This window comes from Papio anubis, unplaced genomic scaffold (assembly GCF_008728515.1).
Source record: "Papio anubis isolate 15944 unplaced genomic scaffold, Panubis1.0 scaffold148, whole genome shotgun sequence".
Taxonomy (NCBI): domain Eukaryota; kingdom Metazoa; phylum Chordata; class Mammalia; order Primates; family Cercopithecidae; genus Papio; species Papio anubis.
The window spans coordinates 62,567-87,625 of record NW_022161447.1 but is presented as its reverse complement, the minus strand read 5'-3'; the positions used below and the strand labels follow the sequence as shown (position 1 = coordinate 87,625).

Sequence of the window (25,059 nt, the reverse complement as noted above, 5' to 3'; positions counted from 1 at the left end):
TGACATCTCAGGCATACTCTCACTCTCACCAGGGCCTGTGGTCATGCAGCAGGGGCCACAGGCTCTCCCTTCATAGCCAACACTCCTCAGGGTCATGTCATCTGCGCATCTGAGGGAGGGCTGCACCTGGTGAGGAGGAAGGCAGGGAGGTTCTGTTCCTGGCTTCTGCTGACTTGGCTCACACCATCCCTAAACAGCCCTGTCTCTGCGTGCCGTACCGTCATCTCGTTCATTTTTCCACTGAAAACAGAAGCTGTGGAGCTGGTGCGAGACGTCCCTCACTGAAGTGGTGTGAGGAATGGAGAATGAGTGTGAGAAGTGCTCCTGGTTTTCTTTAGAGGAAAAGTTTGCTGTAAGCATTAAGCACTAGCATTTTTCTGAAACTGTGTGTGTGTGGTGGTGATTTTTGCCCCACAAGGGGACATCTGGCAATATATAGGGCCATTTTTTTTACTGCCACAATTGTGGAGGGGTGCTACTGGCATCTAGTGGGTAGAGACCAGGGATGTTGCTAAATATCCTACAATGCATAGGATAGCTCAAACAACAAAAAAAAATCTGACCCCAAATGTCAGTGGTGCCAAGGCTGAGAATCCATGTTCCAAAACAAAATGACCACCCTCAGTGGCCCCCTTCTAGATCCAAACCAAACTATGAAACCAAGAGAAAGCGTTCAGCAACACAAACTGAAATAGCCTTGATTCAATCTTGTGTAGATAGGGAAACTTCATGTAAGGATTTTATATTTCGTTGTGGCATTTCCTATTACACCTAGCTTACTAGAGCCTAGTACAAGGGGATGGAAGCTCAAGCTATCATCATCACCATCCAGATTCCACACTGGAACTTGACTTCACAATGCCTCACTGGCTGTGCACTTTGGCATGGCCCCTCACGTAAGGTTTCCAGTGAGACAGAAAATCACTCAGACTCGTGAGCCTGTACCAAGCAGCAGGCATGAGAAGGGAAATGAGGTAGACATCAGTAGACCAATGAGGTGGAGGTGGAAGCTGCTGAAGAATGGGGAGAGAAATGGCTGAGCCAGGCTGGTTTGGAATCAGACTCTAAACTGCCAGATCCAGCTACCTAAGATGCCACCTGCCACAGGGAAGGTAGGCAGAGCTGCTTCTGAACATTTAAAACCTTCTGCTCAAGTGTATTCAAGCAGTTTATGCTCCACAGCAAATCAATCAGAAAAAAAGGTCTTACCGGGGGTGCTGATGGTGGGGGAGGGGGAGGAGCCCCCAGAGGCGGGGGAGGTGGAGGCAGAGGAGGTGGTGGCGGCGGTGGCACTGGCATGTGTCACGGTGTTGATATCTCCTGCTTATGAATGGTCCCAAGAGAGTGGCTTCTGCTCTGAAAAAGAGAAAAAGGATGGCTTTAAACTTGGATTTCTTTACTTATATGCAGGAAATGCATATCTTGCAGATATATGCATATTATAGGCAGCTTGATTCTTTCACCTGTTCATTCATTCATTCATTCATTCACTTGTTCATTAATTTATTCATGGAGTGCCCACTGTGAGGCAAGCCTTGTGCTGAGTGCTGGAGATTGACAAAAGCAGCCAGATTCTAGAGACAATTAGGTGTTAAAACTGATAGAATTTAGCTATTTGTGTCGCAACACAAATAGAATATATACATATATATGTATATATATAGCAATTCTTCATTCCATAATAATTTTTCCAGATAACTGACTTCTACCTCTTTAGCATTAAATTTTTAGTTTTATCATTTTCAATCATTCTGCATAGACTCCCATTTTCCTAAGCAGAGCAAATAGAATGAAATGTAACCTTTTCTGAATGTCACAGGCTCCACATGAACTCAGGACGCCAGCTTCGAGCAAGGCTTAGGGCGTTAGTCATTTTCCTGCCTCTTTCTCTTCTGTCAGCTCTTACTTTCCCTGCTATTCCTGTGTCATCATTTCTACACAGCCATCTGGATGAGGATGGGCCACCCCTCTCCTCTGCCTAGACTTTCTATCTGGTATTTGCTATGCAGGGGGCTTTTTGGCATGATTCTACAAACATGATTCTGTTTCAAATAGTTAATATTATAGGAGGTCTGATCTCCAGATAAATGTGTGGAGCCTGTATGTGTGCATGCATGTGTGTGTATGTGGGTGTGTGTCTTAGAACCCATAGCAAGGCACATTGCAAGGACTTAAAATCTGTATTAAAGAAAAACCCCATTAGTTTACAAGAATTGGAAAAACCTATATAAGAACCTAAAAGCAATCAAAGCAGAAACTGAAATAAATCTCACACTTGGGCAGGGGTGATTTTGTGTTCCTGCTGTCCCTTTAGTCACTGGAGGACCAGAACAAAGCCTGTCCCTCTGTTATTTCATCTTTAAAATCCTGTGGCATTTATATTTTTTCATGTTAATATTCTTGTCTCCACAGAGGCCAAAAGCATTTATGTAATGTGATGTTTTCTTGTTAGCATAGTCCACTGAATTTTGCTCACCTAATATGTTAGTTTTTATCTTTTTATCAATGGCAATCATGTGACACACTAATCACACTTATTTCTATAATAATCTTCTAAGGTCAGGGCTTCAACGCCCTAGCATACCCCTTTTTATAGGTAAAGAAAAGGATGTTCAGAGACATTAACTCTTTTGCTCAAAGTCACCTATACTATAACTAAGCCTTGGGATTGGAACCAAGGCTTAACAGGTTCTAAAGTCCAAGAACATCAGATTTATCATTTTAACCCCTTTTAAGTACACAATTCAGTGGCATTAAGTGCATTCACAATGCTGTGCAACCAGCACCACTATCCATTTCCAGAACTTTTTCATCATGCCAAACAGAAACTCTGTACCCAAAAAACAATAACTCCCCACTGTCTCCTCCCCTCAGCCCCCAGTAACTTCTGTTCTACTTTCTGTCTCTATGAATTTGTCTAGTCTAGGTACCTCATATATGTGGAACCATACAATATTTGTCCGTTTGAGTCTGGCTTATTTCATTTAGCATAATCTTTTCAACCTTCATTCATGTTGTAGCATGGATCAGAAATTCATTCTGAATTATTCCATTGTACATATACACCACATTTAGTTGAACCATTCATCTATTGGTGAGTGCCTGGGTTGCTTTCACCTTTGGGGTGTTGTGAGAAATGCTGCTATGAACATTGGTGTACAAATATCTCTTCAAGACCTTGCTTTTCATTCTTTTCAGCGTATATGCAAGAGCGGAATTGCTGGATCTTATGGTACCATCTTTTTTCCCAGCAGGGTTAATCTAAAATTGTATAAAAATTGCAAATGGCATAAAATATGTGTCAGTACAACTTTTTTGGGGAAAGAGTCCATCATAGTTTTCCTAAGAGTTCCAAGGAGGTACATAAGCTGATTGTTGTACACAACTACACTTTTCTTACGAAGTATTTCAGGTTCCTTGAAAAAAGGAGCCTGATCATCACTGTGTTACTGCCTCATTCCTTGATATTAAAACAAGAATGGAAAGACAGAAAAAGAAAATACTCATCAGAGTCCACACCATAAAACCGTAGTGAAATTGAGCAGAGATCTCATGGGGTAGTACGTGTTTCTTTCAGGTAACATCTATGTTATTTTATTACTAAAACTAAACTAATGGTGTACTAAGCTAATACACACAATGACATAGGGTCAGACACAGTTAGCATTTTACAGGCTGATGCTAAGGCAACTTGGATGCAGGCCCACAATTTAGTTGGAACAAGCATAAATTATCAGATATTTGTATTTTAACAGTTTCTTTTACAGGAGGCACTGGGTCTATTTTTTTATGATCTTTTATTCAACGGCAAAATATTTTCAGTCAAAAATTTATAGCAAGGATTAAAGAGTTGGTTGAAGTATTAACAGAACAAGAGAATATAGAGAGGTCTCATTATATAAGGATCTCATCTTTTAACTAAGACACATGACAGGAGACAGAAATGCTTCCCCTGGTGAAAAACCAGAAAGGGTAGGGAAGAATAACCTTTAAAAACTGAAATACCACTTACCTAAGGGTTTTGTCATTTACTTAAGAAAAAATAACTGTATAGAGAGACTTTAAGGAGAACTGCGGCAGAGCTATTCCTTTAATCCCTCAGCACATGGCTAGATTACATCTCCCAGTCTCCCTTGCAGTTAGGTGTGACCACAGACTGAGTTCTGCTTAATGCAATGAAGGTCGAAGTGATGTGCTATTACTTCTGGGCTGGTTCAGAAAGACCTTCTGCCCATGACTTTTCTCTTTCTCCACCCATTGACTGGTAGCAAAGGTCCTATGTGTTGGCAGAGTCACAAGATGAAAGGAGTCCGGGACCCTGACTCACCTGTAAGACCACCTGCCAAACACCTGATTAGACTTTACAAATGTGAAAAATAAACTCCCATTGTGTTAAGCCATGAAGATTTTTGAGTTAATTTGTTTTATCCACTAATATTGAACCTATCCAATATAGGAACTAAACAAAATACAGTCAATTCTCATTATTCACTATAGTTATGTTTAGAAAGTTGTCATGAACACAGAGTGTGATGATTACTTTTATGTGTCAACTTAATTGGGCTAAGGGCTGCCCATCTGGCTGGTAGAACATCATTTCTGGGTGTACCTGTAAAGGTGTTTCCAAAGCGGGTTAGCATTTGAATCTGTAGATGGAGTAAAGGTCTCCCTCACCATTGTGGGTGGGAGCCATCTAATCCATTGAGGGCCCGGATAGAACAAGACAACCCATGGCCAACGGCACTAGGAGTCATGTCTGAACAAATCCTATTGAACACTTGTATTTTCTCCATAAGGCACAACGCAGCCTTCTTGGGCTTAAGAATACTAGGCAGCGCTTCAAGCACTTTGCTGGAGGCCATTTTAAACTGCAAAACCACCAACAGTAAGTACAAAATTTGGAAAAAAACGTGGCATTACACAGACTGCGAGAGGGACACTTGTTTATAGGATGAGAGCTGAAGCAAGAAGGCAATGTCCTATTATTTCAACTCAGCTGGGAATATGCTTGTCAGTGTCTACAGTTTTTCACCACTTTTCACATGCCTGGGAATGGCCACAAAAGCACCGTGAGTACTGATTTTGGAGTTGTAAATATACTTTAGTGAGTACACGTAGGTGAATTTGCAAATGTAGAATCTGCAAGTAATAAGGATTGGCTGTATACCTTTTTGACTCTCCCACCCAGTAGGTGCTCAGCACTGCACTGGGGACTTGTAAGAAGTTTTATGTAATTCTCTCAACAACCGTGTGGTAGACGCTGATATTTCCATATGACAAATAATCCAACTTTGCCTCAGAGAACTATGCAATTTCTACTAAATTTCAGAAAGATCAGCAGAGCTGAGTTTAAAGCCCTGGTTTTTCTGATCTAAAACCCCATTTCTTTTTTTTTTTTTTGAGACAGAGTCTCGTCACCCAGGCTGGAGTGCAATAGCGTGATCTCGGCTCACTGCAACCTCCACCTCCTGGGTTCAAGCGATCCTCCCACCTCAGCCTCCCAAGTAGCTAGGACTATAGGCACACACCGCCACCCCTGGCTAATTTTTGTATTTTTTGTATAGACGGAGTTTTGCCATTAAAACCTCATTTCTACTGCACTGCATTACTTTATTAGCTTGATATGATTCAGGTCAAGTTACATCCCTGCTTCCATTTTGCAAAGATTTAAAAATATTTTTGAGACCATTAAATGAAAGAAACCCCATAAAGGTGACTGTAATTCTTCTGCTTGCTCCTCCCTCACCTGAGCAGCCTTGGTTTCTATCTAGTTTTATCTTCAGGAATGTGGGAATGCTTAGGTGCCACCCAGATGCCGCCTTGCTGAAGTTACAGGGAAGAATTTTTCAAAATCCAGGATTGGAGGATAGTTTTATATGTAGTGTTTGATGGCTGTGAATGGCTTTTTTTTTTTTTTTTTTCAGATACAATAATTAAGCAATTATCTAAAGAAGTATATGTTAAAATCTGACAGTTGAGAATGCTGAGCTCCAGGAAGTCAGGGGCTGCACCCAAGAGCTCTTCAAGGCTTTGTGTTCTCTCAACCCATTTAAAAATGTTGTTTTGCTCTGAAATGTATTTAAAATGTTTAGGATTTAAAAGGCCAGATTCTCAAAGGCTTTCATACTTTCTCCCAGTTCATGAACTATCTGAAAAACAGCATTGAAATGCACATACAAACACCATTAGAGGGTGGTGAGGGAAACAGAACTGACAACGACTTCCATGGGAGGCCCAAATACAGGAGCTGGTCTCAGAACCAGACGGCCCTGGGTTCTGCTTCCACCTTTCCCTTTTCCTGGCTGTGTGGTCTTGGTCAGGTCCCTTTACCTTACTGGGTCTCCTTTTCTTCATTTGTAAATTAGGAGCTATAATGCTTAATTCTCTTTGTTGTCACTATTAAAACAAACACTGTATATGAAGACACAGTACACGTCCTGACACATACATGGAAGTGATACTTATCATCATAACTACGTTAAAAGCAGGAGTCAGTTCAGGCCCGGTGGCTCATGACTGTAATCCTATCACTTTGGGAGGCCGAGGCGGATGGATCACTTGAGGTCAGGAGTTCCAAACCAGCCTGGCCAACATGGTGAAACCCCATCTCTACTAACAACAACAACAAAAGGTGTGGTGGCAGGCTCCTATAATCCCAGCTACTTGGGAGGCTGGCTGAGGTGGGAGAGTGGCTTGAATTAGGGAGGCAGATTTTCAGTGAGCCTAGATTGCGCCACTGCACCCCAGCCTGGGCAACAGAGCGAGACTCTGTCTCAAAAAAAAAAAAAAAAGCAGGAGTCAGATAAATGCCCCAGGAGAGGTAGAGAGTGCTAAGGGATAGCATCATCCATTCAAACTTAAGGAGGAGGCACAATAAAGAAACACTTGGTAGAAGTGATCTTATTTTTCACCAGGCAGAGAGGTGAATAGAGGAGTCTGTTCTAGTAAGCAGGAGCAGCAAATACTCAGAGATTCGGAAGTGGGAGAACACAAGCAGCTTGGGAGGCTCTGCATGTGTCGGGGAGAAGAGGAAAAGGTTGCCATGATGGAGGCTCTTCAATGACACTCGGCTATCCTGCAAGCGTCTTCTGCCTTGGGCCGGGGTGCTCATCTGTCTTGTGGTTGCCCACCGTCTTTTGAACATTTACCCTATGCTGGAGGAATTTTCCACATTGTGAGTCTCACCTCCTCCAGCCAGAAGCAGGAACTCCTTCCCCAGCATCCCTTGCCAGTAGGGAGCAGGCTGTGACCACCCACTCAGAGGTGGGCTAGATAACAGGTGAAAGGGCACGGATGGGACATGGCTACAGGACGCGAGCCTGGGTCTGCAGTGGGAGCCCCTGTCAGCATGGATTGGGTGATATTGCATGGGAATACGAGCCCAGTATTGGCCAGAACCCCCTACTTCCCTCTTCCAAAAGCCCCATATCTATCTAGATTTTCGCACAAAGTTCAATTTTGAAATCTGAGTATATAATTTAAAAAGCATTTTTAAAAGCCAGTGGGCCACAGAGCACAGAGCACATCTGCAGGTCGCAGAGGACCTGCATGGCAACCTTTTTAGCGGGAGCTATTCCAGGGTGAGGGTACGGGCGCCCTACTTGATCCCTTTCTTTCCCTACATGATCAGCCTGTCTGTACCCTTCAGAAGTGATGTGGACTGAGCTTGCCTCTCTTTTAATAAAAATTTATATATGTCTGTGTTCCAACCACACTTTGTGAGTTATTTCAGAAAGAAAGAACTCATGGTAAGCAATTTTACACACTAGTTGCTCTCGTCAAACTCTTTTTTTTTTCCCAAGAGTAGCCTGTGAGAGTACAGCTGTTCACACACAGAAAGTGTGCTTACATTTTAAAACATAAACAAGAAAGATTACTGCTACTGCCTGACAAAAGCATGTGGGCTGGGTGCAGTGGCTCATACCTGTAATCCCAGGACTTTGGGAGGCCGAGATGGGTAGATAGCTTGAGCCCAGGAGTTCAAGATCAGCCTGGGCAACATGGCAAAACCCCATCTCTACAAAAAATACAAAAAAAATTAGCCAAGTGTGGTGGTGCACACCTGTAGTCCCGGCTACTCAGGAGGCTGAGATGGGAAGATCACCTGAGCCTGGGGAAGTCAAGGCTGCAGTAAGCTGTGATTGTACGACTACAGTCCAGCCTGGGCGACAGAGTGAGGCCCCATCTCAAAACAATAATAATAATAAAATAACACATTTGACTAGGAATATGCAAAGAAGGTACTCTGTGCAATCCTAACTTTGTATGTTTTGACACTGTTCCTCTTTCAAAGAAACACATCCCTTGTTTCTTTGGTTATAAAATGGGGCAGAGGGAGAAGAATAAAGATTTCTCACTTCTGAATGAATGAAGGCTAATAAACCCCATGACACAATATATATCTCATATTATGATCTCAGTAGGGTCCTGCTACCTCTAAGGGTCCATCATTCATCTATTAAAGGTACCTTGTGGCCAGGAAATAGCAGCCCACAAGCCTACATGCAAACGAGATACAAATAAAGGGGTTCTCAACGTAAATGTAGTAAAGTTTCTAAAGCTGTAAGTAAAATAATAAAATAATTTTAGTTTTTAAACTTCTCTCCAGGTGATGATGAGAACGATTTATGATGGTCACTTTCTGTTGTCACTTTCTTGTCACTTAATGAGCAAATTCTCTGGCCACATCTCTCTCCTTGGACTTCCAACCTATGAGATCTCATGCCCCACCTACCACTTCTGTCAGTTAAGACTGTCCTCTTTTTGGCCAAATGGAAGTTGCTGCTCTCACTCTTCTCAATGATATAAAAAATCTGTAAATATTTAGCTTTTGATAACAGTGAAGCAAATTAGCCCTGACACAGCCCTTACTATGTATCAGGCACTGTCCTTAGAGCATTTCATATATTAGCCCTTTTCTAGGCACCACGACACCCCAATGAAATAGATACCATTATTATCTCCATTCTCCAGATGAGGCAATTGAAGGAAGGAGAGGTCAAGGAACTTGCCCAAGGTCACACAGTCTCAGTAGTGGAGGAGTTGGTACTCAAACCCAGAGTGTCAGGCTCCAGAGGCCAGGCTCTTAAGCACCATACTAAGTAAGGTCACTTGTATACAAATGACTTTCATGGTTTTTGCAATAGCCGCATACCACCTAAACTCATATTTATTCAACATTTACTATATATCAAGTCATGCTTTCAGTTAAATAAGTTTATTTTGGAAAATAAACTTTATTATCATAAATGGAAAACCAATACCACTTGGTTTGTAATAATGGGAAGTAATAATAAGAATAAATGGAAAGTAATAATAAGAATAAATACAGGATCTCAGGAAGAATAAACACTTGGAAGGTAATAAAAAGAAAGAAAGTAATAATAAGAATAAACACAGCCATTATTTAAAAATGTTTATATACTCTCTAAACTCATCTCCAGTTTCCCCAGCAACACCTAAACCAGGCTTTGGGGAACAGTGATCTAGGTGGTATTTACCAAACTCCAGTCGAGGGTGAGTCACCGGAGATCTTGTTAAAATGCAGATTCTGGTTCAGCTGATTCAGTAGGTCTGAGTTGGGGCCTGGGATTCTGCATTTCTAACAAGCTTCTGGGTAAGGCCAACACTGTGCATGTGGGGCCACGCTGAACAGCTCTCCAATGTGGAAGGTTGTAAGAAAGGCACCATCTCCGCACAGACCTACTGAAGCAGAATCTCTGGGAGCATCTTATCTACAGGGGGGTTTTATGCTCGCTAAAGTTTGAAGAACCCTGCTCTAGAACATCAAGGATGATGAAAGCATTCTGTCTCCCATTGAGTCAGAAGTTGTGGCCTCTACTGAAAAGGCTCATTTTCACGTAGATTCATTTAATTTCAGCAGGCTGGGTCCATGCAAATAGCTACTGTACTTGGAATTGATTATGACATACAAAGTGAAAGGGAAACCATCGCTCTCACACAGGCGATATGAAGGACTTCTGACACCTGAGAAACACCAGCCCAGACATTGGCTCCAGAATCTGAATTGGCTCAGCCCTAACTGGGTATTATAGTTAATTATCTGCTGAAGTGTTGAAAAGATTAATGTGGGTTTGTGAATGTGAATTCTAAAATGGAAACATACTTTAACCACATCTAATATGAAACCTAGTATGTCGCACATTCTAAGAAGAGCTCATAAATTGGTTTTCTTTTATAGGACTCTTATTGAAATGCAGATTTGTTCCCAGATCATTCATTGAATTCATTCTAATTTTTGAATAGTATTTGGTGAAAGGAAAAATGAAGATATTAATGATATTTATCACTGACTCAGGCATTTAAATTAGGGCTGAGTTCCATAAAAATTGTTATAAGTGTGGCTTCCAAGGGTGAAAGGAGAAAATATTGATTTCCTGTCTTTCTTTTCTTTCATCCTTGAATTAATTAAGATAAGAACTGGGCTTATTAAAAATACATAATATTAGTCACACATTCACGAGTAAGCTTCATTTTATATAACAGTTATGCTTCTAAAATAGGGTATCTCTGAGTTTTGGAAAATCAAGGTAAGCCTTAAGCATAAATAAGGAGCTTAATATTTTTTTCCTTCAACTTTTAAGTTCTGGGGTACATGTGCAGGGTGTGCAGGTTACACAGGAAAACACATGCCATAGTGGTTTGCTGCACTGATCAATCCATCATCTAGGTATTAAGCCCAGTATGCATTAGCTAAAGGGAGTTTATTGTTCAACAGAAACTTACAATTAGTATCATAAAATAATGAGCCATCTTACAAAATGAATGAGCACCTCTTTATGTTATGATGCTAGATTTTATACTAATGGTGTTTTTTTACTTTCTTAAGGCTAAGGTGGTAACTTTTCACGTTGTACGTACTCCAAAAATGCTATTATTCCAAAAATCATTGAGGAAATAATGTGCAGATGGGAGGTGGTATGGCGTACAAGAAGAAACAAATCCTTTCTTTCCAAGTTTTGGGTGTGACTTTAGATTAGTTTAAGTACTTTAACCTTATTCCTACTGCTCCAGGACAAGCAGATTCTGATGCCCTGGCTCCCTCGTCCAGTTTGAAGTTAGGCTAAAAACTCAAACAGCCTGCAGCAAGGAGCCTCCCTCACCTCAGCTACCAGGCAGATTCCTTCCTGAGGCAGCCAGTACATCACTGACAGCCAAGTCTCACAAATCGACTGGCAGGTGTCACCTCTCAGTGTCCATGACATCACTCCCAGATTTAACACGTACTCCTCTCTAGACTACTTACTATGAAGTCAAACTCCACATCTCATCCTCCACTGCGTTCTGGGCCTTCTCCATTTTACCCACATCCCACTGTTGACATTTTCTTATGTCCTTTTTTTTTTTTTAAGAAAAATACATCTCTAAGTCTTTGCCCATGGTATTCAGGCTGCAGGTCAGGGCCTTCACCATCTGGAAAATACCTACTAACCTGCAAAACTGTGTTCAGGTGCCAGCTTCTCTGCATTGACTTTCTTCTCCCTTTGGGAGGGCTAACTGCCCGTATAGCACTTTGCACTTTGGTCACACTTCTATTATGGTACTAGGCACTCTGGCAATTTTCTTCTTTTTCATTTTTGTTTTGCTTTGTTTGAGACGGAGTTTCGCTCTGTCACCCAAGCTGGAGTGCAGTGGCATGATCTCGGCACACTGCAAGCTCTGCCCCACCAGGGCCAAGCAATTCTCATGCCTCAGCCTCCAGAATAGCTGGGATCACAGGCATGGGCCACCATGCCCGGCCCTATTTTCCTTTTATATGTCTCTGTGTCCCCCTTCACTGGACCATGGGCTCCTCAAAGGTTCAAAGATAGGGACTATGTCTTTGGGATATTGGTATTGCCAAGGCCAAAAGTAATGCTGAATGCCAAATACCATTGCCTTGGTGTATTAGTCTGTTCTCGCGTTGCTATAAAGAAATGCCTGAAACAGGAATTTATAAAGAACAGAGGTTTAATTGGCTCACAGTTCCGCAGGCTATACAGGAAGCAAAAAGGCATCTGCTCCTGGGGAGGCCTCAGGGAACATTTACTCATGGCAGAAGGTAAAGTGGGAGCAGTGTCTTAAATGGCAGAAGCAGGACTGGGGTGGGGGTGCCACACACTTTTAAACAACCAGATCTCGTGAGAACTCACCATCATGAGAGCAATGATGAGGGGATGGCGCTAAACCATTCATGAGAAACCGCCCACGATCCAATTACCTCTCACCAGGCCCCACCTCCAACACTGGGGATTACAATTCGACAGGAGATTTGGACAGGGATACAAAAATCCTAACCATATCAGTTGGTACTGAGATTTTTTTTATCAAGGCAATGGCATATAATTGGCAGGAATCAGGCTCCCGCAAAAGATGGAGACAAACCTTGTTAGCAGAACATTAAGAAAGTTCTATGTGAATCTAGAAATGAGATATCATCCTAATGATTGTTAAAGAAAAATATTACAAACTAAAAGAGGGAAGAGAAGTGTCAACGTTTCTGTCCAATGGCAGACCTCAATATCGGCGTGGGAATAACATATATTCTGAATGTTGGGTTCTCCCAGGAGATGGAGGTTGCAGTGAGCCAAAATCATGCCACCACACTCCAGCCTGGGTGACAGAGTAAGACTCAATCTAAAAAAAAAAAAAAGGAATCTTTGGTTCTCAAAGCTTACAGCGCTCACTAGAAAAGCCTTTGCTGGCATGATGGAAAGCAAGGCAATCAAAGAGAAATCATTTGATAGTTGGAAAACTGGTCTCTAGTTCTGGCTTTAATTCCCATCTATTTCTTCATCAAGAAAAAGGTAGAGTGTTTATTCTTTCCTAAGTTGTATAAATATGAGGAGCAAAGGAGTATTGCTTTAAGACAAATATTAAAGAAATTAAAAATTGCATATGATCCTCTCCAAAAAACAAAGTTCTTCCAAATGTAATTTTTTCAAGTAAGGATATGGTGGCTTCTTGGAAATGGAAGTGGTCTTACTAAAGGGCAGCAGAGAGGAGGCAGCTTGCTTTTAGATTTCTAGATTTAAAAACCCACTTTTCAAAATAAAGTTCAAGAAGGTCTTCCAGTTTTAAGATGGTAAAAATATCTGTTTCTTCCCTTTCTTGGAAATCATCTCAAGATAATAAAGAAAAAGAAAATTTTCTTTGATAAAACTGTATCTCCATAACTCTGCACTTTAATGAATGAGACAGGATGGTTCATTGCCCAGGATGGTCTAATACAGGGTGTGGATATGCTGTAGAGGATACATTTGTGGCTGTAAGCCTCAGACAAAGCCTGCAGAGCACTGCTCTCCAAAGTGGGAAGCATTAGCTCCTTGGAGAAGAAAACTCATCAACTCTTGTTTAGAATAACAGAAAAGGGTGTGTAGGATGGCAGCAGGACTGATCTTAGACCCTAGACCCACCAGGGAGCAGGGAAGATGGCAAAGGCAAGGCGTTTCTATAGGAGCATTCTAGGAATGAGGTAGGCCAAGAAGACAGTGAGTCTTGGGCAACCTTAAAGCTACCCACCTCTATTGACTGGGGAATGGAAGGTCCAAAATTATTTGCAGGCACAGATACAAATGTGCATTTCAATGAGTCTTAGAACACACATACTTCTCTCTCTCTCTGTCATAAGGAGTTCCTCCCTAAGCCAAAAAGAATTCTTGCTGGTCTGGAACTTGCCATGGTCATTTCCTCAAGTAAATCGGAAAATAGTTGGTCCAAGAAGAGTTCATCTCATTTTAAGATGAATAATGAAAAAGAGAATCAATATAAGATCTACACAAAAAAAAGAAACTAAGAAAAAAGTAGGGAAAGGAATAGGAAAAGAATGATGATAAGTGAAGAACATTTACTAGAAAAAATACTGCTGTAAAGCAGATGAATGCTGTGACAGGAAATACAATTATTAACTCAAAGGATTGAATGAAATAATTAACCTTTGAAACAAGGACTCAAAGAAAAGAGATAAGGACTCTGAGAATATCTAGCAAAATAATAGAGGATGAAAAATATCATGGCAGAAGTAAAAGAGAAAAATGAAGAACACACTAGAAGAAGCCCAAAGAAAACAGGTATTGTTGAAAACACACTGAGTACCATGGAGGATTGAGACAAATGAGCAGAATGAAATGTAAATGGACAAAGAATTTAAAAGGATTAGAGAGAAATTGCTAGATATGGAAGACAAATGAAAAAGATAACTGGTTTTCCTGAGTAAAAGACATAAACAAATGGAAGAGAATAAATATTCGAACACATAATACCAAGCATATAATTTAAGAAAGCTTTTCAAAACGAAGATTTAATTCTATACATTTAAAGGTACAAGGCAAGGCACAGTGGCTCATGCCTGTAATCACCACACTTTGGGAGGCCAAGGTGAGAGAATCACTTGCACCAGGAGTTCATGAGCCTGGGAAACACAGGGAGACCCTGTCTCTACAGAAAAATTAAAAAATTAGTGGGCATGGTGGCATGTGTCTTGTCCCAGATACTTGGGAGGCTGAGATGGGAAGATTGCTCGAGGCCAGAAGGTGAAGGCTGCAGTGAGCGGTGATCAAACCATAGCACTCCAGCCTGGGTGACAGAACGAGATCCTGTCTCAAAAGCAAATAAATCAATTTATTAATAAATAAAACAAAGGGTCTATGATATCCAAAGGAAAATCATATAGTTTTGGAGACATATTAGCCATGCCATCATATCCCAGAGTAACAATGTGTGATGTAAAAGTTTATATCCAGCCAAACTGTCATTGTAGTAAGAAGGCAAGCGGCAAATGTTTTTAAACACGCAAAATGTGTGTTTCTTGAATTTGTATTGAAGTTACCACTACAGGAAAAATGTCAGCCAATCAAGAGCTGAGGAGAGAAAGTGGGACAAAGAAATGGCAGTGAGTATTGAATTAACGGCTGAATCAAGACTGAAACAGCTATGGAAATATGCTATCGGAAAGGAAGGGAACTACTATTAATCAAGGAAAAATGGAAAAATGTAACTTGCAAAAGTTATCAGGTAAAAAGGAAGATAAAGTGGAGATATATGCATGCTGATTACTTAGCTATTATACTGAAGCATAATACCTTTAAAGTTAATAAATCAAAATATCTTTAAAGAGAATAAATTGTGTATATTTCTCACAGGAGTATAAGTCAAATATATTAAAAGGTTTAGTTTTGGAAAAACTAAAAAAAAAGTGATTATATCAACTAGAATTGAATGTTAAAAAGGAGGTTTGGAAAGGGATAGAGGAGAGGTGGGAAGAAGTGGATATTCAGTATGACTTCTGCTGGGGAACCACTGGGTACTCTCTAAATTAAAAGAAACAACAACAGAGAATTATTATCATTATAAAGGGAACTGCTAGAAGAACTAAAGATAGGACACATCTCCCAAATGAATTACATGGGCACAAAGTAAGGAAAAAAATAGATCATTAAGTGACATGTAAAAAAGCAAATTAAGCAATAAAAAATAGAAAACAGAATACATAACAAAAATGATAACAAACATATCTGTCATATCAATACACATAAATAGGTAGAGCTCACATATTAAAAGAAAAAGCCCTCAAACTGGACCAAATTCAACTATATACTGTATAAAACATACACACTTAATTTCAAACACAGAAAATTAAAATCAGCATAAAAACCATTAAACAAGGCAAAGAAAGATTCTTTATAATGGCAAAGGGAATAATATACAAAGTTTGAGTTAGCAGCCATGAATATCTATGTTCCAAATAGCAGTAACAAAATTAATAAAGCAAAGCTACAGGATATTATTCAAGGAAAAGCAGGCAAAACTATATTTGGATCAAGACCTTCATGGGTTATCTCTCTGTCCATATCATACTTAGTGGACATATCTCTCTGTCCATATCACATTTACAAAAAAGTAAGGTTTTAAAATATATAAATAAAATAATTGCAAGGTAGGGGGAAATATGTGACTATACATTCTAAATACAGAAGACACACATTAAAGTGTCCCTAAACTAGCCATGGAAGGGACTATATATTAGCTGTAAATAGTGCAAAGAAAATCTCAAAAATTCTAAAACATAGAAACAGAACAGACAATATTTTCTGTTCACAATCCTATCAAATGACAAAAATACAAAGAAAACTTTAAAACTCTATTAACTAGAAACTTTTAAGCTTTATTTAACAGCTCTTGGAACAAAAAGATATGAAAACCAAACTTAATGTGTACTGAGAAAATAAGGATAATGAAAACATTGCATATCAGAACCTATGGAATGCAGCTAACGAAAAATTCAGAGCAAAAGTCATAGCTGTAAGTAACTATATTTATAAAACAAAGAATAAAAACTCTCGAGAAGCATGAATAACAATAATATAAATCTAAAGGAAGCAGAAGGGAAGGAATTCACATTTATTTGTGAATTTTTTAAAACCAGATATTTAGGAATTAGAAAAAAAGATAAATTTTTAAATGAATATATCTAAAAGCTTAGTCTCCGAAAAACAAAAAACAATAAAATAAGTAATCACCTTACCTTAACTAAATGAGGGGAGGGAGAAAGAGAAAGCACAGATACACAAAATAAAACAAGAGACAGGGAAAATAATGATAGATAGAGAAGACGCTAAAAGATTTTGCTGAAATCTCGGTAAAGAAATCTGAAAACTTGGATTGAAACAGACAACTATTATGAAGAGTTGAATATGAAAATACGAGTTAATCAAGTGATCAAGACAAGAGAGAACATCTAAACAGAAGAAATAGTGAAAGTTGTCAAAGATCCACCACAAAGAAGTGTGAAAGATAGATGACTGAATTCTGCCCAATCTCTAAGAAGCAGTTAATTACCACGTAGCAGTCAGATCCAAACCTGAGAAAGACTAGAACAAATAAAAAAGAAAACTACTGACCAATCTCATTTATGAATATGGAGGAACAAAATAATAAGCATAAATAAACAGAATTCGGCAACACACTAAAAATAATACATGCCAACCAAGTAGGGTTTAAATGCAAAGATGTTTTAATGCTAGAAAATCTATTGATATGACTCACTATACTAGGGGCATGAAACAAGAAAATCGTACAATCATCTCCATAGCTGCCTCCAAATAGCTATAACATAACTTAAAATACATTATGGCAAATGGAGAAAGACTAAACAAATTCCAATTAAAGTCAGGAACAAGACAAGAATGTCCACTATTGTCACTACTAGTTATCATTATCCTAGAGCTAGTAGTCAATTCAATTAGATAAAAGAAAGAACTAAATTGTATAATAGTTGAAAAGAAGGAGGCTCAATTATCATGTTTCCCCCCAAGTAATATGGGAATATACATGGAAAACCTAAGAGACTCTGTAGAAAAATTATTTTAATTATTTTTTAATTTTTTGAGACAGAGTCTTGCTCTGTCTCCCAGGTTGGAGTGCAGTGGTGTGATCTCAGCTCACTGCAAACTCCACCTCCCAGGTTCAAGCGATTCTCCTACTTCAGGCTCCCAAGTAACTGGGACTATAGGCACGCACCACCACACCCAGCTAAATTTTGTATTTTCACTAGAGATGGGGTTTCACCATGTTGACCAGTCTTGAACTCCTGACCTCAGGTGATCCACCCACCTCGGCCTCCCAAAGTGTTGGGATTACACGCTTGAGCCACTGTGCCTGACTGGAAAATTATTTTTATTAATAAGATAATTTAAAAAGGTAGCTCTTCAAAACCAATACACTCCAAAAAGTATCCCTGTATTTAAACAATAACTGCCAGAAAATATTGTGAGGAAATAATTGTGTACACAATAGCAACTTTAAAAAAGTATACCTAAGTGTAAACTTAACAAAGTATGCACAGACATGAAATAAAACTTCAAAACATTACTGAGAAACAGTGAAGACATGGAAAAACACATTTTAGTCTTGGGTAGGAAGACTAAATATCATACAAAAGTTGATTTTCTCTATATCAATGTATAAATTTAGGGTGATCATAATGAAAATACTAACTTGTTTCCTTTTTATAAGTACTCAAGGTGACTTCAAAGTTTACATGGAAAAATAAAATCATTGGATAATAAACAAATGATAAAGCCACATTCATTAAAACCATTTGGTATTGCTATATGGAGAATCAGTAATGGTAATAGACCTGAGAGCCTGGAAATTGACCTAGGTATTTTTGGAAATTTTGGTTATTATTTAAAAAAAAAATCCCATTGGATATCAGTGGGGAAAAGATGAGTTATTCAACAAAAAGTATTGAGTAAATTGGTTAGTAATCAGGAAAAAAATAAAGTTAGGTAACAATGTAAGGATCTCATGCCTCATATTAAATTCCAAGGAATCAAATTTTTAACTTCTAAAAAAGGAAATTATAATCATACTAAACATATGACAGAATTTTTAAAATCAACAGGTCAGAAAGACCTTTCTAAAAGGTATAGAAGAAAAGGTTTCTGCAAAGCAATAAATACATATCTATATACATAAAACCACATTAAATAAAGCCTAAAGTCATACTACAAATTGGAGGGAAATTATATTAAAATAAGTCATATTATAAACTGGGGGAAATTACAGTAAAATAAAAATTACAGTAAAATGGCTGTTTTATCTTCTGTATAAGGTGTTCCTACAATAAAAATCAATAACCTAATAGAAAATACACAAATGGGCCTAAACAGTTCACAGATAAGGAAACATAAATGGCAATTAAACACATTCAAAGACCCTCAACCTTATTCCTCATGAGAAAACGCAAGTCAAAACCACAATCAGATACCATTTTCACCTGTCAAACTGGCAAAGATCAAAAGTTTGATACGTATCTGTTGGAGAGAGTGCAGGGAATCCGACAATTATTGGTAGGAATATAAATTCGTACAACTTCTGTGAAGGGTAATGGGCAAATGTAGCAACATTTAAAGATTCACATTTCAATTCTAGGAATTTATCTTACTGATCTTTCTCACGTGTGAGAAATAATTTGTACAGTGACAAAAATTGCAGCATTTGTTTTAATAGGAAAAGGCTGGAAATAGTGTATATACCTGTCAACTGAGAACTAATTATTAAATTATGGTTCATACATTATACTGACATACTAGGTAGCTGTCACAAAGAATATGGCAGCCCTATATGTATGAACCTGGAATGATCTCCAGGTTGTGTTACGTGAAAAAAAGCAGGCAGCAGAAAATGTATATAGAATGAGTTTGCAGCTGGGCATGGTAGCTCATGCCTGTAATCTCAGCACTTTGGAAAGCGGGGGCAGGAGGATTACTTGAGGCCTAACATTCAAGACCAGCCTGGGCAACAAAGCAGGTCCCTATCTCTACTAAAAAGGAAAAAAAAAAAAAAAACAAAATTAGCTGGTGTACCTGTAGTCTCAGCTACTCAGGAGGCTGAGGCTTGAGTTCAGGAGTTGGAGGCTGCAGTGAGCCATGATCAGGCAGGCCACTGCACTCCAGCTGGGCAACAGAGAGAGACTCTGTCTCTAAAAAAATGATGATGATGATGATGATGATGATGCTGGGCAACAGAGAGAGACTCTGTCTCTAAAAAAATGATGATGATGATGATGATGATGATGATGATAAAAGAATGAGTATGCCTTTTCTCTGGAAGAATGCATAACTAGGTGGTCTGAGGATAGAGTATAGGAAATATTTTACAGTGAATATCTTTTCTACCCTTGTTGAAGTATCATGTGCATTATTACTTATTCAAAAAATTAATAAGCAAAAGTTTAGGATTACCACCTCAGAGAAACATTTTAGTTGGGACAACTGTGAAGAAGTATTTTTAAAAGTTTTTTGAACTATCTGAATTAGGAGATCTCTTTACACCTAAAAGGCAAATATAAAGAAAGAAGAAGATTAAAATGATCTTGACGATTTGGTCCAAATGAGCAGCTGCTGGAGCCATCGAGAGTAGGACTCAGCACTGAGGGTGGGATTTGCTGTGCTGGCCTTGCACACAGACTTCCTGGGACAGCTGAAATCACCACTACAGCCATCCACAAGTTAGAGGCAACTGACCAGGTGCACTAGGAAAATAGGCAAGAGCAGAATAAAATAATTCCCCCCAAACCAGCCATAACCCCTATGGTTTAATTCTTCTGTTATCACATGGTTAATGCACAACAAGGAATGGTTTTAAGACATGATGCTCTATTAGGCATGGATCATTTGTAAGTTGGTTGCAGCTGTAACTGACCCTTGTCATTCATTACCTGTGAGAACACAAGCATGCTGGCGAGAAGGTGCACATGTCTGAAATAACATGTGGGGACTCTAGTCCCCCAGCCACAAAATACTGCACCCATAGATCCTATGGACAGGTATCTTGGCCCGTCTTTTTTAGACATATGTAGTTCATACAGATACTGTCAAAATAATTGCAGATCAAACACCATCCCTTAAAACTCACTGAGCATGCATGTATGCCAGGAAGGACAAGAGGCATAAAACCAGGCCACTCTAGCCTTCCTTCTATATCTGCAGTCAAATTTCTAACCTCAAGACATACACATTTGGGTGAAAACCAGGACAACAGCAACAAAGAGTGAAGCAAAAGCCTTTAAAATGTGGGAAAAGTGAATTTGAAACTCAGGAAAAAATGGTTGCTCACTTGTCTTGTCTTACTGTTTTTGTTTTGTTTTGTTTTGTTTTTGTTTTGTTTTTTTTGTCTCCTCTGACTGTGTATTTCCAAATAGCCTGTCTTCAAGCTCACTAAGCTTCTCTTTTTCTAGGTAGTTGTCTTACCTATTTCTGAAGCTACTTTATTTTTTCTCTGAATCACTGGAGAGAAGCACGACTGAAACAAAAATGTTTCATTGAAACGTTTAAACGAGTGTTAGAATAAACGGAAGCTTTAAGGGACACCAGAGACTTAAAATTGACTCCTGTTGTTAAAAGGAAGAAGAAAGTACACTTCTGATTCTTTTCCTTGGTTCTACCATGTGAGGGGAAAATGTCCCTTCTTCTAATAGGGTGGTAATAACTTACATCAGCCACATAGGAAAGGGGCCAGTTTCATTTTTGACTACCACTTAATTCCCTGGGCAGTCATGGTTGGTGCTTCAATACTGATGTACATGGTTGGGAGGGTGCTCTGTTAAACAGTTCACTAAGAAAAACAATAGTTCACATGTACTGAGCATATTCCCTACACTAGCAATTCTGATTGTCACTTACACAACTATCTCTCATCCCCTAAAACAACTCTTCACAACAGATGTTATCATCCCCATTTCACAGGTGAGGAAATGAAGACTCAAAGACATAACGTAATCACCCAAGATCAAATAGCTACGATGTGACAAAATCAGAACAAACCCAAGTGAATTTGGTCCCAAGCCTGTGTGTTTTCCATGACTCTCCAGCCCTCGACAAGCACATCAGTCTCTGCACAGTCCATGCAATGCAGCAAATACCGTACCGAGCTTCTTCTACCTGTTAGGCACTAAGCTAGCCATGCAGCGAAACTATAAACACGAGTAGCAGGTAGTCAATAAATGTTTGATGAATAAATAAATCCATAGCTACATGGTTCCTGCCCACAAATGATAGCTTGTAACACTTACTGAGGGTTACTATGTGCCAGGCACTTTTGTAGGAGAAGGCAGAAAAGGAAGGGGGGAGAAAAAAAGAATAATAAAGCACAGGGTATACAAGAAAACACAAAATAAGTTCCAGTATATGAGTAATCATAATAACTGTAAACAGATTATTAAATTCATTTTGGGAGGTGGAGGTGGACGGATCGCTTGCCTAGGAGTTCGAAACCAGCCTGGCAAACATGGCAAAACCTCATCTCTACTAAAAATACAAAAATTAGCTGGGTGTGATGGCACGTGCCCATAGTCCCAGGTACCTGGGAGGCTAAGGCAGGAGGATCACCTGTGCCTGCGTGGTCGAGGCTGCAGTGAGCTGGGATAGTACCACTGGACTCCAGCCCGGGTGACAGAGCAAAACCCCGTCTAAAAAAAAAAAAAAATTCTCTTACCAAAAAGTCCACATATTATAAGATTCCATTTATAGGAAATGTCTATAGAAATAAAAAATAGATTAGTGGTTATCAAGGATTGAGGGGAGGGAGATGAGAAGCTACTGTTAACAGGTTTCTTCTTGGGGTGATGAAAATGTCTGGAATTAAATAATGGCGATGGTTGCACAACTGTGGAAATTCTAAAAGCCACTGAAATTGTGTATTTTAAAACGCTGAATCTTATGGTATGTGAATTATAGCTCAATAAAACTGATTTTTAAGAAAAAAACTGTTGTAGCATTATTAATATCAGGACAAAAGAATCCAGGGCAAAAAATATGAATAGAAATACAAAATAGTTTGGAAGCATACATGAAAATTGACTTAATTGTGCCATAAGTTATGGATAAGTAAAAAGTGTCAGAAAGTCTGAGCCAGGCCTTCCATGACTGAAGCAGAGGAGGGTATGAGCAGAGTCCTGCCCTGTGTGAGTGCATGGGCGCTGTGGCTTGGGAGTTGTGGCAGGAAGCTCACAAGGCCAGGTTGTCAAGAGCTGGGCTTTTGGACCTTATTTTGTAGGTTTTTAAAGACAGGAAAGATGTTGTTAGACATTTGTGTTCTAAAAATAGCACCGTGGGGCTATATGTGGAAACTGAATTGTAGGGAGAGGAAAGAGCAAACAGGTATATCAATTTGGGGACCCACATGAGTAAGGATGGGTATTTATTTAAATCAGAGTAATGGCAATGGGATAAAGCCAAGGAGGAAATCAGATTGGATGTCTGGGATGGGGAACAAGAGAGAGCCTGGGGTGACCCTTTTGCTCCTTGGTGGTCAAGACAATGTAGTGTTAAACAAGGAGACGGAGGAGAGAGTGGGAAGTGGTGATCAATGAGCAGAGATAATAGATTTTAATTCGAAACATTTTGAGTTTGAGGTACTTTTGGCAAATGGAAATTTAGATCTGAAATTGAGAGAAGCAACAAGGCTGGCAATAGCGATTTAAGAATCTTTACACAGGCAGTTGGGTGCATTTCATTCTCTAACACTAATGCCATGAAGATCTAGAAAAGTACAACATTTAAAATTACTGAGTCACCTTCTGTAATTTCTAATTAAATCAGAGACATGGCTAACAATGGAAGTCAGTCAGATGGCTGATACTGCTAGCTGCCTACTCAATAACCATTCCCTCTTCTTCCTCACAGCAGAATCCCTAGTTTGAGTGATGGAGTTGCAACTTACCCAGCTAAAAATATTTGATTTCTCAGACTCTAATATATTTAGAACAACCCTGTGACACTGTTCTGGCCAATGAGATGTAGGTGGAAGTCCTAGGGAGTGCATCACTTGCTGAATAACAAGGTAAAACCTCACTAATAGAAGGACGTTAATTCTTTTATTTATTTGCACCTTCCCTTGTCTTCTTGCCTAGACTGCAGATGGAAGCCTAGAGATAGCGCAGCCATATCATCATCATGAGGCAACCAGATTTAGGATGAAGTCCTACAGGCTAAGTGTGGTGAAGCAGGAAGATGGATGGACACCGGTCTCAGATAGCTCCTGCACAGGCCCCAGACTGTCTTTCTTGGGAGTCTAATTCCACAAGACAAATAAACAAATCTGTTTAAGCCAGATTCGGATGCGTGCACTGGTTTGGCGTTGTTTACTTTGGCAGCTGATACAATTCACATCTGGATATATATATGGGAGTGGGGGAGCTAAAAAGACATGAGCACGATTATTTCAATAATAAAAAATGTTTAAAAAATAAAATATTTATGCTTTCTAGCACTGGATTTTTCTTTTTCCAAACAGGTGATAAAATTTTGCAGCTAAAGAGAAATTATGGACTGCCAGGATTAAGAAAATTCATGAATACATAATCATCTGTTAATGAGTACATGTGCACAATGACACCCTTTGGACTTTTCCTGGATGAGGTAAACTGATCTGGCTCATTTAAATGACTTCAGCCAGAGCCAAAGTTCTTAAAGATGAGATTGTTCACTACCTAACTCTCACAAGAATTACAATCTTTGGAAGGAAGACTCTGGCTCTTCCAGGCACTCAGCAAGCATAGCTAAGAATACAGAATGTCCCTGAACCACAGTGTTTTGGCCCTGCAAAGAGCTTTTACTGAGCCGTGTGGGATTATGCCTCCGGAACTGCAGTCAATAAAGTTCTAGGAAACACTTACTTTTGCCTTCTACCACAACACTTCCATTGTCTTTATGGCAGGGATGATGTTGAAGACTTAGGTCTCTATGGCAACAGTGAGTGCATTGAAGACCTGCCAGGAGAAAGTTATCCCAGGTTTCAGGACCAGGAAAAGCTGTGTAACTGATCTGTTTTTATCTCATGGTCACTGTGGATCAGGTAACTATTTATGTTTTCTTTTTTGTTTTGGCTGCTGGGAAGCTCTGGCAAACTTTTACTCCCATTTCTGGAAACTATCCACAACTTATGATCTATTCGGGTTCTGTAAATTACCTCTGATTTTATCTCACTTTCTAACCCACGTGTTCCCTTTACCTCAGTTTCATTATCTATTAATTTTATGTTGTTTACTATCTATTTTTGTAAACTCCTTGAACACTTTATGGAACACGGAACATTTAAGGCAAACAATTTTTAAAAGCATCAGATCATCATCATAATAAAAATAATAATGGCTAACTGACTGAACATTGCTATGAATGAGGAACTGTCCTAAGTACCAAATCTATCTTACGGCTGGGCAAGGCAGATCATACCTGTAATCCTAGCACTTTGGGAGGCTGAGGAGGGAGGACTGCTTAAATCAAGGAGTTTGAGACCAGCCTGGGCAGTATAGTGAGATCCTGTCTCTACAAAAAATAATAAAAAAAAAATTAGTCAGGCATAGTGGCATGTGCCTGTAGTTCCAATTCCTCAGGAGTCTGAGGTGGGAGGATCACTTGAGCCTAGGAGTTGGAGGCAGTAGTGAGCTGTGATCAAACCACTGCACTCCAGCTTGGGCAACAGAGAAAGACCCTGTCAAAAACAAACAAAACAAAACAAAACAAAACAAAAAAATGGAATAAATCTATCTTATTAGCC

At 39.4% G+C, this 25,059-nt stretch overlaps 1 long non-coding RNA gene across 1 annotated transcript; it reads left to right on the top strand.

Annotated features, from left to right (window-relative positions):
* Positions 1–1,033: 1,033 nt before the first annotated feature.
* Positions 1,034–23,615, top strand: LOC116272662. The gene is made up of 3 exons (XR_004181292.1): positions 1,034–1,112; positions 21,249–21,494; positions 23,414–23,615. It is a non-coding gene; the product is annotated as an uncharacterized LOC116272662 (long non-coding RNA).
* Positions 23,616–25,059: the final 1,444 nt, after the last annotated feature.